Here is a 14,498-nt window from a genome sequence, read left to right as displayed (position 1 = left end):
ACTTCGAACCTTCCGCGTGTTAGGCGGACGTGATAACCACTACACCATATATAAGTTTTCTCACTGAGTTTTTCAAGAGATCTAGCTGATTTTTATGCCCAATCACTATGGTCAAAACATGTATTTACCAGGTCTTGAACCTGGGACCTTCCGCGTGTTAGGCGGACGTGATAACCACTACACCATAGATACGTAACTACACCACAGATACGTAGTAATTCTGAGTTTTTCAAGAGATGTAGCTTATTATTATGCCCAATCATTATGGTCAAAACACGTATCTTCCAGGCCTCGAACCTGGGACCTTCCGCGAGTTACGCGGACTTGATAACCACTACACCATAGATACATAGTAATAGCGAGTTTTCCATGAGATCTAGCTTATTTATTGTCCAATCACGATGGTAAAAACATTTATCTTCCAGGTCTCGAACTTCGGACCTTCCGCGTGTTAGGCGGACGTGATAACCACTACACCATATATAAGTTTTCTCACTGAGTTTTTCAAGACATCTAGCTGATTTTTATGCCCAATCACTATGGTCAAAACATGTATTTACCAGGTCTCGAACCTGGGACCTTCCGCGTGTTAGGCGGACGTGATAACCACTACACCATATATAAGTGCTCTCACTGAGTTTTTCAAGAGATCTAGATGATTTTTATGCCCAATCACTATGGTCAAAACATGTATTTACCAGGTCTCGAACCTGGGACCTTCCACGTGTTAGGCGGACGTGATAACCACTACACCATCGATACGTAACTACACCGTAGATACGTAGTAATTCTGGGTTTTTCAAGAGATCTAGCTTGTTTTTATGCCCAATCACTATGGTCAAAACATGTATCTACCAGGTCTCGAACCTGGGACCTTCCGCGTGTTAGGCGGACGTGATAACCACTACACCATAGATACGTAGTAATTCTGAGTTTTTCAAGAGACCTAGCTTATTTTTATGGCCAATCACTATGGTCAAAACATGTATCTACCAGGTCTCGAACCTGGGACCTTCCGCGTGTTAGGCGGACGTGATAACCACTACACCATAGATACGTAACTACACCATAGATACGTAGTAATTCTGAGTTTTTCAAGAGATGTAGCTTATTATTATGCCCAATCACTATGGTCAAAACACGTATCTTCCAGGCCTCGAACCTGGGACCTTCCGCGAGTTACGCGGACTTGATAACCACTACACCATAGATACATAGTAATAGCGAGTTTTCCATGAGATCTAGCTTATTTTATTGTCCAATCACGATGGTAAAAACATTTATCTTCCAGGTCTCGAACTTCGAACCTTCCGCGTGTTAGGCGGACGTGATAACCACTACACCATATATAAGTTTTCTCACTGAGTTTTTCAAGAGATCTAGCTGATTTTTATGCCCAATCACTATGGTCAAAACATGTATTTACCAGGTCTCGAACCTGGGACCTTCCACGTGTTAGGCGGACGTGATAACCACTACACCATCGATACGTAACTACACCGTAGATACGTAGTAATTCTGGGTTTTTCAAGAGATCTAGCTTATTTTTATGCCCAATCACGATGGTCAAAACTTGTATCTACCAGGGCTCGAACCTGGAACCTTCCGCGTGTGAAGCGGACGTGATAACCACTACACCATAGATACGTAACTACACCATAGATACGTAACTACACCATAGATACGTAGTAATTCTGAGTTTTTCAAGAGATCTAGATTATTATTATGCCCAATCACTATGGTCAAAACACGTATCTTCCAGGCCTCGAACCTGGGACCTTCCGCGAGTTACGCGGACTTGATAACCACTACACCAAAGATACATAGTAATAGCGAGTTTTCCATGAGATCTAGCTTATTTTATTGTCCAATCACGATGGTAAAAACATTTATCTTCCAGGTCTCGAACATCGGACCTTCCGCGTGTTAGGCGGACGTGATAACCACTACACCATATATAAGTTTTCTCACTGAGTTTTTCAAGAGATCTAGCTGATTTTTATGACCAATCACTATGGTCAAAACATGTTTTTATCAGGTCTCGAACCTGGGACCTTCCGCGTGTTAGGCGGACGTGATAACCACTACACCATCGATACGTAACTACACCGTAGATACGTAGTAATTCTGGGTTTTTGAAGAGATCTAGCTTATTTTTATGCCCAATCACGATGGTCAAAACTTGTATCTACCAGGGCTCGAACCTGGGACCTTCCGCGTGTGAAGCGGACGTGATAACCACTACACCATAGATACGTAACTACACCATAGATACGTAACTACACCATAGATACGTAGTAATTCTGAGTTTTTAAGGAGATCTAGCTTATTTTTATGCCCAATCACTATGGTCAAAACATGTATCTACCAGGTCTCGAACCTGGGACCTTCCGCGTGTTAGGCGGACGTGATAACCACTACACCAGATACGTAGTAATTCTGAGTTTTTCAAGAGACCTAGCTTATTTTTATGGCCAATCACTATGGTCAAAACATGTATCTACCAGGTCTCGAACCTGGGACCTTCCGCGTGTTAGGCGGACGTGATAACCACTACACCATAGATACGTAACTACACCATAGATACGTATTAATTCTGAGTTTTTCAAGAGATGTAGCTTATTATTATGCCCAATCACTATGGTCAAAAAACGTATCTTCCAGGCCTCGAACCTGGGACCTTCCGCGAGTTACGCGGACTTGATAACCACTACACCATAGATACATAGTAATAGCGAGTTTTCCATGAGATCTAGCTTATTTTATTGTCCAATCACGATGGTAAAAACATTTATCTTCCAGGTCTCGAACTTCGAACCTTCCGCGTGTTAGGCGGACGTGATAACCACTACACCATATATAAGTTTTCTCACTGAGTTTTTCAAGAGATCTAGCTGATTTTTATGCCCAATCACTATGGTCAAAACATGTATTTACCAGGTCTCGAACCTGGGACCTTCCACGTGTTAGGCGGACGTGATAACCACTACACCATCGATACGTAACTACACCGTAGATACGTAGTAATTATGGGTTTTTCAAGAGATCTAGCTTATTTTTATGCCCAATCACGATGGTCAAAACTTGTATCTACCAGGGCTCGAACCTAGGACCTTCCGCGTGTGAAGCGGACGTGATAACCACTACACCATAGATACGTAACTACACCATAGATACGTAGTAATTCTGAGTTTTTCAAGAGATCTAGATTATTATTATGCCCAATCACTATGGTCAAAACACGTATCTTCCAGGCCTCGAACCTGGGACCTTCCGCGAGTTACGCGGACTTGATAACCACTACACCAAAGATACATAGTAATAGCGAGTTTTCCATGAGATCTAGCTTATTTTATTGTCCAATCACGATGGTAAAAACATTTATCTTCCAGGTCTCGAACTTCGGACCTTCCGCGTGTTAGGCGGACGTGATAACCACTACACCATATATAAGTTTTCTCACTGAGTTTTTCAAGAGATCTAGCTGATTTTTATGACCAATCACTATGGTCAAAACATGTTTTTATCAGGTCTCGAACCTGGGACCTTCCGCGTGTTAGGCGGACGTGATAACCACTACACCATCGATACGTAACTACACCGTAGATACGTAGTAATTCTGGGTTTTTGAAGAGATCTAGCTTATTTTTATGCCCAATCACGATGGTCAAAACTTGTATCTACCAGGGCTCGAACCTGGGACCTTCCGCGTGTGAAGCGGACGTGATAACCACTACACCATAGATACGTAACTACACCATAGATACGTAACTACACCATAGATACGTAGTAATTCTGAGTTTTTAAGGAGATCTAGCTTATTTTTATGCCCAATCACTATGGTCAAAACATGTATCTACCAGGTCTCGAACCTGGGACCTTCCGCGTGTTAGGCGGACGTGATAACCACTACACCAGATACGTAGTAATTCTGAGTTTTTCAAGAGACCTAGCTTATTTTTATGGCCAATCACTATGGTCAAAACATGTATCTACCAGGTCTCGAACCTGGGACCTTCCGCGTGTTAGGCGGACGTGATAACCACTACACCATAGATACGTAACTACACCATAGATACGTAGTAATTCTGACTTTTTCAAGAGATGTAGCTTATTATTATGCCCAATCACTATGGTCAAAAAACGTATCTTCCAGGCCTCGAACCTGGGACCTTCCGCGAGTTACGCGGACTTGATAACCACTACACCATAGATACATAGTAATAGCGAGTTTTCCATGAGATCTAGCTTATTTTATTGTCCAATCACGATGGTAAAAACATTTATCTTCCAGGTCTCGAATTTCGGACCTTCCGCGTGTTAGGCGGACGTGATAACCACTACACCATATATAAGTTTTCTCACTGAGTTTTTCAAGAGATCTGGCTGATTTTTATGCCCAATCACTATGGTCAAAACATGTATTTACCAGGTCTCGAACCTGGGACCTTCCGCGTGTTAGGCGGACGTGATAACCACTACACCATATATAAGTGCTCTCACTGAGTTTTTCAAGAGATCTAGATGATTTTTATGCCCAATCACTATGGTCAAAACATGTATTTACCTGGTCTCGAACCTGGGACCTTCCACGTGTTAGGCGGACGTGATAACCACTACACCATCGATACGTAACTACACCGTAGATACGTAGTAATTCTGGGTTTTTCAAGAGATCTAGCTTATTTTTATGCCCAATCACGATGGTCAAAACTTGTATCTACCAGGGCTCGAACCTGGGACCTTCCGCGTGTGAAGCGCACGTGATAACCACTACATCATAGATACGTAACTACACCATAGATACGTAGTAATTCTGAGTTTTTCAAGAGATCTAGCTTATTTTTATGCCCAATCACTATGGTCAAAACATGTATCTACCAGGTCTCGAACCTGGGACCTTCCGCGTGTTAGGCGGACGTGATAACCACTACACCATAGATACGTAACTACACCATAGATACGTAGTAATTCTGAGTTTTTCAAGAGATGTAGCTTATTATTATGCCCAATCATTATGGTCAAAACACGTATCTTCCAGGCCTCGAACCTGGGACCTTCCGCGAGTTACGCGGACTTGATAACCACTACACCATAGATACATAGTAATAGCGAGTTTTCCATGAGATCTAGCTTATTTATTGTCCAATCACGATGGTAAAAACATTTATCTTCCAGGTCTCGAACTTCGGACCTTCCGCGTGTTAGGCGGACGTGATAACCACTACACCATATATAAGTTTTTTCACTGATTTTTTCAAGACATCTAGCTGATTTTTATGCCCAATCACTATGGTCAAAACATGTATTTACCAGGTCTCGAACCTGGGACCTTCCGCGTGTTAGGCGGACGTGATAACCACTACACCATATATAAGTGCTCTCACTGAGTTTTTCAAGAGATCTAGATGATTTTTATGCCCAATCACTATGGTCAAAACATGTATTTACCAGGTCTCGAACCTGGGACCTTCCACGTGTTAGGCGGACGTGATAACCACTACACCATCGATACGTAACTACACCGTAGATACGTAGTAATTCTGGGTTTTTCAAGAGATCTAGCTTATTTTTATGCCCAATCACGATGGTCAAAACTTGTATCTACCAGGGCTCGAACCTGGGACCTTCCGCGTGTGAAGCGGACGTGATAACCACTACACCATAGATACGTAACTACACCATAGATACGTAACTACACCATAGATACGTAGTAATTCTGAGTTTTTCAGGAGATCTAGCTTATTTTTATGCCCAGTCACGATGGTCAAAACTTGTATCTACCAGGGCTCGAACCTGGGACCTTCCGCGTGTGAAGCGGACGTGATAACCACTACACCATAGATACGTAACTACACCATAGATACGTAGTAATTCTGAGTTTTTCAAGAGATCTAGATTATTATTATGCCCAATCACTATGGTCAAAACACGTATCTTCCAGGCCTCGAACCTGGGACCTTCCGCGAGTTACGCGGACTTGATAACCACTACACCATATATAAGTGCTCTCACTGAGTTTTTCAAGAGATCTAGATGATTTTTATGCCCAATCACTATGGTCAAAACATGTATTTACGAGGTCTCGAACCTGGGACCTTCCACGTGTTAGGCGGACGTGATAACCACTACACCATCGATACGTAACTACACCGTAGATACGTAGTAATTCTGGGTTTTTCAAGAGATCTAGCTTATTTTTATGCCCAATCACTATGGTCAAAACATGTATCTACCAGGTCTCGAACCTGGGACCTTCCGCGTGTTAGGCGGACGTGATAACCACTACACCATAGATACGTAGTAATTCTGAGTTTTTCAAGAGATGTAGCTTATTATTATGCCCAATCACTATGGTCAAAACACGTATCTTCCAGGCCTCGAACCTGGGACCTTCCGCGAGTTACGCGGACTTGATAACCACTACACCATAGATACATAGTAATAGCGAGTTTTCCATGAGATCTAGCTTATTTTATTGTCCAATCACGATGGTAAAAACATTTATCTTCCAGGTCTCGAACTTCGAACCTTCCGCGTGTTAGGCGGACGTGATAACCACTACACCATATATAAGTTTTCTCACTGAGTTTTTCAAGAGATCTAGCTGATTTTTATGCCCAATCACTATGGTCAAAACATGTATTTACCAGGTCTCGAACCTGGGACCTTCCACGTGTTAGGCGGACGTGATAACCACTACACCATCGATACGTAACTACACCGTAGATACGTAGTAATTCTGGGTTTTTCAAGAGATCTAGCTTATTTTTATGCCCAATCACGATGGTCAAAACTTGTATCTACCAGGGCTCGAACCTGGGACCTTCCGCGTGTGAAGCGGACGTGATAACCACTACACCATAGATACGTAACTACACCATAGATACGTAACTACACCATAGATACGTAACTACACCATAGATACGTAGTAATTCTGAGTTTTTCAAGAGATCTAGATTATTATTATGCCCAATCACTATGGTCAAAACACGTATCTTCCAGGCCTCGAACCTGGGACCTTCCGCGAGTTACGCGGACTTGATAACCACTACACCAAAGATACATAGTAATAGCGAGTTTTCCATGAGATCTAGCTTATTTTATTGTCCAATCACGATGGTAAAAACATTTATCTTCCAGGTCTCGAACTTCGGACCTTCCGCGTGTTAGGCGGACGTGATAACCACTACACCATATATAAGTTTTCTCACTGAGTTTTTCAAGAGATCTAGCTGATTTTTATGCCCAATCACTATGGTCAAAACATGTTTTTATCAGGTCTCGAACCTGGGACCTTCCGCGTGTTAGGCGGACGTGATAACCACTACACCATCGATACGTAACTACACCGTAGATACGTAGTAATTCTGGGTTTTTGAAGAGATCTAGCTTATTTTTATGCCCAATCACGATGGTCAAAACTTGTATCTACCAGGGCTCGAACCTGGGACCTTCCGCGTGTGAAGCGGACGTGATAACCACTACACCATAGATACGTAACTACACCATAGATACGTAACTACACCATAGATACGTAGTAATTCTGAGTTTTTCAAGAGATCTAGCTTATTTTTATGCCCAATCACTATGGTCAAAACATGTATCTACCAGGTCTCGAACCTGGGACCTTCCGCGTGTTAGGCGGACGTGATAACCACTACACCATAGATAAGTAACTACACCATAGATACGTAGTAATTCTGAGTTTTTCAAGAGATGTAGCTTATTATTATGCCCAATCACTATGGTCAAAACACGTATCTTCCAGGCCTCGAACCTGGGACCTTCCGCGAGTTACGCGGACTTGATAACCACTACACCATAGATACATAGTAATAGCGAGTTTTCCATGAGATCTAGCTTATTTTATTTTCCAATCACGATGGTAAAAACATTTATCTTCCAGGTCTCGAACTTCGGACCTTCCGCGTGTTAGGCGGACGTGATAACCACTACACCATATATAAGTTTTCTCACTGAGTTTTTCAAGAGATCTAGCTGATTTTTATGCCCAATCACTATGGTCAAAACATGTATTTACCAGGTCTCGAACCTGGGACCTTCCGCGTGTTAGGCGGACGTGATAACCACTACACCATCGATACGTAACTAAACCGTAGATACGTAGTAATTCTGGGTTTTTCAAGAGATCTAGCTTATTTTTATGCCCAATCACTATGGTCAAAACTTGTATCTTCCAGGTCTCGAACTTCGGACCTTCCGCGTGTTAGGCAGACGTGATAACCACTACACCATATATAAGTGCTCTCACTGAGTTTTTCAAGAGATCTAGCTTATTTTTATGCCCAATCACTATGGTCAAAACATGTATCTACCAGGTCTCGAACCAGGAACCTTCCGCGTGTTAGGCGGACGTGATAACTAATGCACCATAGATACGTAACTACACCATAGATACGTAGTAATTCTGAGTTTTTCAAGAGATCTAGCTTATTTTTATGCCCAATCACTATGGTCAAAACAAGTATCTACCAGGTCTCGAACCTGGGACCTTCCGCGTGTTAGGCAGACGTGATAACCACTACACCATATATAAGTGCTCTCACCGAGTTTTTCAAGAGATCTAGCTTATTTTTATGCCCAATCACTATGGTCGAAACATGTATCTACCAGGTCTCGAACCTGGAACCTTCCGCGTTTTAGGCGGACGTGATAACCACTGCACCATAGATACGTAACTACACCATAGATACGTAGTAATTCTGAGTTTTTCAAGAGATCTAGCTTATTTTTATGCCCAATCACTATGGTCAAAACATGTATCTACCAGGTCTCGAACCTGGAACCTTCCGCGTGTTAGGCGGACGTGATAACCACTGCACCATAGATACGTAACTACACCATAGATACGTAGTAATTCTGAGTTTTTCAAGAGATCTAGCTTATTTTTATGCCCAAACACTATGGTCAAAACAAGTATCTACCAGGTCTCGAACCTGGGACCTTCCGCGTGTTAGGCAGACGTGATAACCACTACACCATATATAAGTGCTCTCACCGAGTTTTTCAAGAGATCTAGCTTATTTTTATGCCCAATCACTATGGTCAAAACATGTATCTACCAGGTCTCGAACCTGGAACCTTCCGCGTTTTAGGCGGACGTGATAACCACTGCACCATAGATACGTAACTACACCATAGATACGTAGTAATTCTGAGTTTTTCAAGAGATCTAGCTTATTTTTATGCCCAATCACTATGGTCAAAACATGTATCTACCAGGTCTAAAACCTGGGACCTTCCGCGTGTTAGGCGGACGTGATAACCACTACACCATGGATACGTAAGTACACCATAGATACGTAGTAATTCTGAGTTTTTCAAGAGATCTAGCTTATTTTTAAGCCCAATCACGATGGTCAAAACATGTATCTACCAAGGCTCGAACCTGGGACCTTCCGCGTGTGGAACGGACTTGATAACCACTAAACCATATATAAGTGATATAACTGAGTTTTCCAAAAGATCTAGCTTCTTTTTATGCTCAATCACGATTGTAAAAACATGTATCTACCAGGTTTCGAACCTGAGACCTTCCGCGTGTTAGGCGGAAGTGATAACCACTACACCATCGATACGTAACTACACCGTAGATACGTAGTAATTCTGGGTTTTTCAACAGATCTAGCTTATTTTTATGCCCAATCACTATGGTCAAAACATGTATCTACCAGGTCTCGAATCTGGGACCTTCCGCGTGTTAGGCGGACGTGATAACCACTACTCCATAGTTACGAAGTCATTCTGGGTTTTTCAAGAGATCTAGCTTATTATTATGCCCAATCACTATGGTCAAAACATGTATCTACCAGGTCTCGAACCTGGGACCTTCCGCGTGTAAGGCGGACGTGATGACCACTACACCAAGGATACGTAACTACAACATAGATACGTAGTAATTCTGAGTTTTTCAAGAGATCTAGCTTAATTTTATGCCCAATCACTATGGTCAAAACATGTATCTACCAGATCTTGAACCTGGGACCTCCCGCGTGTTAGGCGGACGTGATAACCACTACACCATAAATAAGTGCTCTCACCGAGTTTTTCAAGAGATCAAGCTTATTTTTATGCCCAATCACTATGGTCAAAACATGTATCTACCAGGTCTCGAGCCTGGGACCTTCCACGTGTTAGGCGGACGTGATAACCACTACACCATAGATACGTAACTACACCATAGATACGTAGTAATTCTGGGTTTTTCAAGAGTTCTAGCTTATTTTTATGCCCAATCACGATGGTCAAAACATGTATCTACCAGGGCTCGGACCTGGGACCTTCCGCGTGTTTGGCGGACGTGATAACCACTACACCATATATAAGTGCTCTCACTGAGTTTTTCAAGAGATCTAGCTTATTTTTATGCCCAATCACTATGGTCAAAACATGTATCTACCAGGTCTCGAACCTGGAACCTTCCGCGTGTTAGGCGGACGTGACAACCACTACACCATCGATACGTAACCACACCGTACATACGTAGTAATTCTGGGTTTTTCAAGAGATCTAGCTTATTTTTATGCCCAATCACGATGGTCAAAACATGTATCTACCAGGGCTCGGGCCTGGGACCTTCCGCGTGTTAGGCGGACGTGATAACCACTACACCATATATAAGTGCTCTCACTGAGTTTTTCAAGAGATCTAGCTGATTTTTATGCCCAATCACTATGGTCAAAACATGTATTTTCCAGGTCTCGAACCTGGGACCTTCCGCGAGTTACGCGGACTTGATAACCACTACACCATAGATACATAGTAATAGCGAGTTTTCCATGAGATCTAGCTTATTTTATTTTCCAATCACGATGGTAAAAACATTTATCTTCCAGGTCTCGAACTTCGGACCTTCCGCGTGTTAGGCGGACGTGATAACCACTACACCATATATAAGTTTTCTCACTGAGTTTTTCAAGAGATCTAGCTGATTTTTATGCCCAATCACTATGGTCAAAACATGTATTTACCAGGTCTCGAACCTGGGACCTTCCGCGTGTTAGGCGGACGTGATAACCACTACACCATCGATACGTAACTAAACCGTAGATACGTAGTAATTCTGGGTTTTTCAAGAGATCTAGCTTATTTTTATGCCCAATCACTATGGTCAAAACTTGTATCTTCCAGGTCTCGAACTTCGGACCTTCCGCGTGTTAGGCAGACGTGATAACCACTACACCATATATAAGTGCTCTCACTGAGTTTTTCAAGAGATCTAGCTTATTTTTATGCCCAATCACTATGGTCAAAACATGTATCTACCAGGTCTCGAACCAGGAACCTTCCGCGTGTTAGGCGGACGTGATAACTAATGCACCATAGATACGTAACTACACCATAGATACGTAGTAATTCTGAGTTTTTCAAGAGATCTAGCTTATTTTTATGCCCAATCACTATGGTCAAAACAAGTATCTACCAGGTCTCGAACCTGGGACCTTCCGCGTGTTAGGCAGACGTGATAACCACTACACCATATATAAGTGCTCTCACCGAGTTTTTCAAGAGATCTAGCTTATTTTTATGCCCAATCACTATGGTCGAAACATGTATCTACCAGGTCTCGAACCTGGAACCTTCCGCGTTTTAGGCGGACGTGATAACCACTGCACCATAGATACGTAACTACACCATAGATACGTAGTAATTCTGAGTTTTTCAAGAGATCTAGCTTATTTTTATGCCCAATCACTATGGTCAAAACATGTATCTACCAGGTCTCGAACCTGGAACCTTCCGCGTGTTAGGCGGACGTGATAACCACTGCACCATAGATACGTAACTACACCATAGATACGTAGTAATTCTGAGTTTTTCAAGAGATCTAGCTTATTTTTATGCCCAAACACTATGGTCAAAACAAGTATCTACCAGGTCTCGAACCTGGGACCTTCCGCGTGTTAGGCAGCCGTGATAACCACTACACCATATATAAGTGCTCTCACCGAGTTTTTCAAGAGATCTAGCTTATTTTTATGCCCAATCACTATGGTCAAAACATGTATCTACCAGGTCTCGAACCTGGAACCTTCCGCGTTTTAGGCGGACGTGATAACCACTGCACCATAGATACGTAACTACACCATAGATACGTAGTAATTCTGAGTTTTTCAAGAGATCTAGCTTATTTTTATGCCCAATCACTATGGTCAAAACATGTATCTACCAGGTCTCGAACCTGGAACCTTCCGCGTGTTAGGCGGACGTGATAACCACTACACCATAGATACGTAACTACACCATAGATACGTAGTAATTCTGAGTTTTTCAAGAGATCTAGCTTATTTTTATGCCCAAACACTATGGTCAAAACAAGTATCTACCAGGTCTCGAACCTGGGACCTTCCGCGTGTTAGGCAGACGTGATAACCACTACACCATATATAAGTGCTCTCACCGAGCTTTTCAAGAGATCTAGCTTATTTTTATGCCCAATCACTATGGTCAAAACATGTATCTACCAGGTCTCGAACCTGGAACCTTCCGCGTTTTAGGCGGACGTGATAACCACTGCACCATAGATACGTAACTACACCATAGATACGTAGTAATTCTGAGTTTTTCAAGAGATCTAGCTTATTTTTATGCCCAATCACTATGGTCAAAACATGTATCTACCAGGTCTCGAACCTGGAACCTTCCGCGTGTTAGGCGGACGTGATAACCACTACACCATAGATACGTAACTACACCATAGATACGTAGTAATTCTGAGTTTTTCAAGAGATCTAGCTTATTTTTATGCCCAATCACTATGGTCAAAACATGTATCTACCAGGTCTAAAACCTGGGACCTTCCGCGTGTTAGGCGGACGTGATAACCACTACACCATGGATACGTAAGTACACCATAGATACGTAGTAATTCTGAGTTTTTCAAGAGATCTAGCTTATTTTTAAGCCCAATCACCATGGTCAAAACATGTATCTACCAAGGCTCGAACCTGGGACCTTCCGCGTGTGGAACGGACTTGATAACCACTAAACCATATATAAGTGATATAACTGAGTTTTCCAAAAGATCTAGCTTCTTTTTATGCTCAATCACGATTGTAAAAACATGTATCTACCAGGTTTCGAACCTGAGACCTTCCGCGTGTTAGGCGGAAGTGATAACCACTACACCATCGATACGTAACTACACCGTAGATACGTAGTAATTCTGGGTTTTTCAACAGATCTAGCTTATTTTTATGCCCAATCACTATGGTCAAAACTTGTATCTTCCAGGTCTCGAACTTCGGACCTTCCGCGTGTTAGGCAGACGTGATAACCACTACACCATATATAAGTGCTCTCACTGAGTTTTTCAAGAGATCTAGCTTATTTTTATGCCCAATCACTATGGTCAAAACATGTATCTACCAGGTCTCGAACCAGGAACCTTCCGCGTGTTAGGCGGACGTGATAACTAATGCACCATAGATACGTAACTACACCATAGATACGTAGTAATTCTGAGTTTTTCAAGAGATCTAGCTTATTTTTATGCCCAATCACTATGGTCAAAACAAGTATCTACCAGGTCTCGAACCTGGGACCTTCCGCGTGTTAGGCAGACGTGATAACCACTACACCATATATAAGTGCTCTCACCAAGTTTTTCAAGAGATCTAGCTTATTTTTATGCCCAATCACTATGGTCGAAACATGTATCTACCAGGTCTCGAACCTGGAACCTTCCGCGTTTTAGGCGGACGTGATAACCACTGCACCATAGATACGTAACTACACCATAGATACGTAGTAATTCTGAGTTTTTCAAGAGATCTAGCTTATTTTTATGCCCAATCACTATGGTCAAAACATGTATCTACCAGGTCTCGAACCTGGAACCTTCCGCGTGTTAGGCGGACGTGATAACCACTGCACCATAGATACGTAACTACACCATAGATACGTAGTAATTCTGAGTTTTTCAAGAGATCTAGCTTATTTTTATGCCCAAACACTATGGTCAAAACAAGTATCTACCAGGTCTCGAACCTGGGACCTTCCGCGTGTTAGGCAGACGTGATAACCACTACACCATATATAAGTGCTCTCACCGAGTTTTTCAAGAGATCTAGCTTATTTTTATGCCCAATCACTATGGTCAAAACATGTATCTACCAGGTCTCGAACCTGGAACCTTCCGCGTTTTAGGCGGACGTGATAACCACTGCACCATAGATACGTAACTACACCATAGATACGTAGTAATTCTGAGTTTTTCAAGAGATCTAGCTTATTTTTATGCCCAATCACTATGGTCAAAACATGTATCTACCAGGTCTAAAACCTGGGACCTTCCGCGTGTTAGGCGGACGTGATAACCACTACACCATGGATACGTAAGTACACCATAGATACGTAGTAATTCTGAGTTTTTCAAGAGATCTAGCTTATTTTTAAGCCCAATCACGATGGTCAAAACATGTATCTACCAAGGCTCGAACCTGGGACCTTCCGCGTGTGGAACGGACTTGATA

At 42.4% G+C, this 14,498-nt stretch overlaps 24 non-coding genes across 24 annotated transcripts; all 24 read right to left on the bottom strand.

The window, feature by feature from the left end:
- Positions 1 to 846: 846 nt before the first annotated feature.
- Positions 847 to 919, bottom strand: TRNAV-AAC (transfer RNA valine (anticodon AAC)). Its single transcript has one exon. It is a non-coding gene; the product is annotated as a tRNA-Val (tRNA).
- Positions 920 to 984: 65 nt separating this feature from the next.
- TRNAV-AAC (transfer RNA valine (anticodon AAC)) lies at positions 985 to 1,057 on the bottom strand. The gene has a single exon. It is a non-coding gene; the product is annotated as a tRNA-Val (tRNA).
- Positions 1,058 to 1,574: 517 nt separating this feature from the next.
- TRNAV-CAC (transfer RNA valine (anticodon CAC)) lies at positions 1,575 to 1,647 on the bottom strand. The gene has a single exon. It is a non-coding gene; the product is annotated as a tRNA-Val (tRNA).
- Positions 1,648 to 2,183: 536 nt separating this feature from the next.
- Positions 2,184 to 2,256, bottom strand: TRNAV-CAC (transfer RNA valine (anticodon CAC)). The gene has a single exon. It is a non-coding gene; the product is annotated as a tRNA-Val (tRNA).
- A 239-nt stretch (positions 2,257 to 2,495) lies between these two features.
- On the bottom strand, positions 2,496 to 2,568 carry TRNAV-AAC (transfer RNA valine (anticodon AAC)). The gene has a single exon. It is a non-coding gene; the product is annotated as a tRNA-Val (tRNA).
- Positions 2,569 to 3,085: 517 nt separating this feature from the next.
- On the bottom strand, positions 3,086 to 3,158 carry TRNAV-CAC (transfer RNA valine (anticodon CAC)). Its single transcript has one exon. It is a non-coding gene; the product is annotated as a tRNA-Val (tRNA).
- Positions 3,159 to 3,675: 517 nt separating this feature from the next.
- On the bottom strand, positions 3,676 to 3,748 carry TRNAV-CAC (transfer RNA valine (anticodon CAC)). Its single transcript has one exon. It is a non-coding gene; the product is annotated as a tRNA-Val (tRNA).
- Positions 3,749 to 3,987: 239 nt separating this feature from the next.
- TRNAV-AAC (transfer RNA valine (anticodon AAC)) lies at positions 3,988 to 4,060 on the bottom strand. The gene has a single exon. It is a non-coding gene; the product is annotated as a tRNA-Val (tRNA).
- Positions 4,061 to 4,715: 655 nt separating this feature from the next.
- Positions 4,716 to 4,788, bottom strand: TRNAV-CAC (transfer RNA valine (anticodon CAC)). The gene has a single exon. It is a non-coding gene; the product is annotated as a tRNA-Val (tRNA).
- An 84-nt stretch (positions 4,789 to 4,872) lies between these two features.
- On the bottom strand, positions 4,873 to 4,945 carry TRNAV-AAC (transfer RNA valine (anticodon AAC)). The gene has a single exon. It is a non-coding gene; the product is annotated as a tRNA-Val (tRNA).
- A 654-nt stretch (positions 4,946 to 5,599) lies between these two features.
- On the bottom strand, positions 5,600 to 5,672 carry TRNAV-CAC (transfer RNA valine (anticodon CAC)). The gene has a single exon. It is a non-coding gene; the product is annotated as a tRNA-Val (tRNA).
- Positions 5,673 to 5,775: 103 nt separating this feature from the next.
- Positions 5,776 to 5,848, bottom strand: TRNAV-CAC (transfer RNA valine (anticodon CAC)). Its single transcript has one exon. It is a non-coding gene; the product is annotated as a tRNA-Val (tRNA).
- Positions 5,849 to 6,227: 379 nt separating this feature from the next.
- TRNAV-AAC (transfer RNA valine (anticodon AAC)) lies at positions 6,228 to 6,300 on the bottom strand. Its single transcript has one exon. It is a non-coding gene; the product is annotated as a tRNA-Val (tRNA).
- Positions 6,301 to 6,798: 498 nt separating this feature from the next.
- On the bottom strand, positions 6,799 to 6,871 carry TRNAV-CAC (transfer RNA valine (anticodon CAC)). Its single transcript has one exon. It is a non-coding gene; the product is annotated as a tRNA-Val (tRNA).
- A 555-nt stretch (positions 6,872 to 7,426) lies between these two features.
- On the bottom strand, positions 7,427 to 7,499 carry TRNAV-CAC (transfer RNA valine (anticodon CAC)). Its single transcript has one exon. It is a non-coding gene; the product is annotated as a tRNA-Val (tRNA).
- A 1,126-nt stretch (positions 7,500 to 8,625) lies between these two features.
- Positions 8,626 to 8,698, bottom strand: TRNAF-AAA (transfer RNA phenylalanine (anticodon AAA)). Its single transcript has one exon. It is a non-coding gene; the product is annotated as a tRNA-Phe (tRNA).
- Positions 8,699 to 9,077: 379 nt separating this feature from the next.
- On the bottom strand, positions 9,078 to 9,150 carry TRNAF-AAA (transfer RNA phenylalanine (anticodon AAA)). The gene has a single exon. It is a non-coding gene; the product is annotated as a tRNA-Phe (tRNA).
- Positions 9,151 to 11,575: 2,425 nt separating this feature from the next.
- TRNAF-AAA (transfer RNA phenylalanine (anticodon AAA)) lies at positions 11,576 to 11,648 on the bottom strand. Its single transcript has one exon. It is a non-coding gene; the product is annotated as a tRNA-Phe (tRNA).
- Positions 11,649 to 12,027: 379 nt separating this feature from the next.
- TRNAF-AAA (transfer RNA phenylalanine (anticodon AAA)) lies at positions 12,028 to 12,100 on the bottom strand. The gene has a single exon. It is a non-coding gene; the product is annotated as a tRNA-Phe (tRNA).
- An 84-nt stretch (positions 12,101 to 12,184) lies between these two features.
- Positions 12,185 to 12,257, bottom strand: TRNAV-AAC (transfer RNA valine (anticodon AAC)). The gene has a single exon. It is a non-coding gene; the product is annotated as a tRNA-Val (tRNA).
- A 222-nt stretch (positions 12,258 to 12,479) lies between these two features.
- TRNAF-AAA (transfer RNA phenylalanine (anticodon AAA)) lies at positions 12,480 to 12,552 on the bottom strand. The gene has a single exon. It is a non-coding gene; the product is annotated as a tRNA-Phe (tRNA).
- Positions 12,553 to 12,636: 84 nt separating this feature from the next.
- TRNAV-AAC (transfer RNA valine (anticodon AAC)) lies at positions 12,637 to 12,709 on the bottom strand. The gene has a single exon. It is a non-coding gene; the product is annotated as a tRNA-Val (tRNA).
- Positions 12,710 to 13,678: 969 nt separating this feature from the next.
- On the bottom strand, positions 13,679 to 13,751 carry TRNAF-AAA (transfer RNA phenylalanine (anticodon AAA)). The gene has a single exon. It is a non-coding gene; the product is annotated as a tRNA-Phe (tRNA).
- A 379-nt stretch (positions 13,752 to 14,130) lies between these two features.
- On the bottom strand, positions 14,131 to 14,203 carry TRNAF-AAA (transfer RNA phenylalanine (anticodon AAA)). Its single transcript has one exon. It is a non-coding gene; the product is annotated as a tRNA-Phe (tRNA).
- Positions 14,204 to 14,498: the final 295 nt, after the last annotated feature.

Source organism: Phalangium opilio, unplaced genomic scaffold (genome assembly GCF_054372755.1).
Source record: "Phalangium opilio isolate 3A_F unplaced genomic scaffold, DU_Popi_V2 ptg000077l_1, whole genome shotgun sequence".
NCBI classification, from domain to species: domain Eukaryota; kingdom Metazoa; phylum Arthropoda; class Arachnida; order Opiliones; family Phalangiidae; genus Phalangium; species Phalangium opilio.
This window is presented reverse-complemented; position numbering and strand designations above follow the sequence as displayed.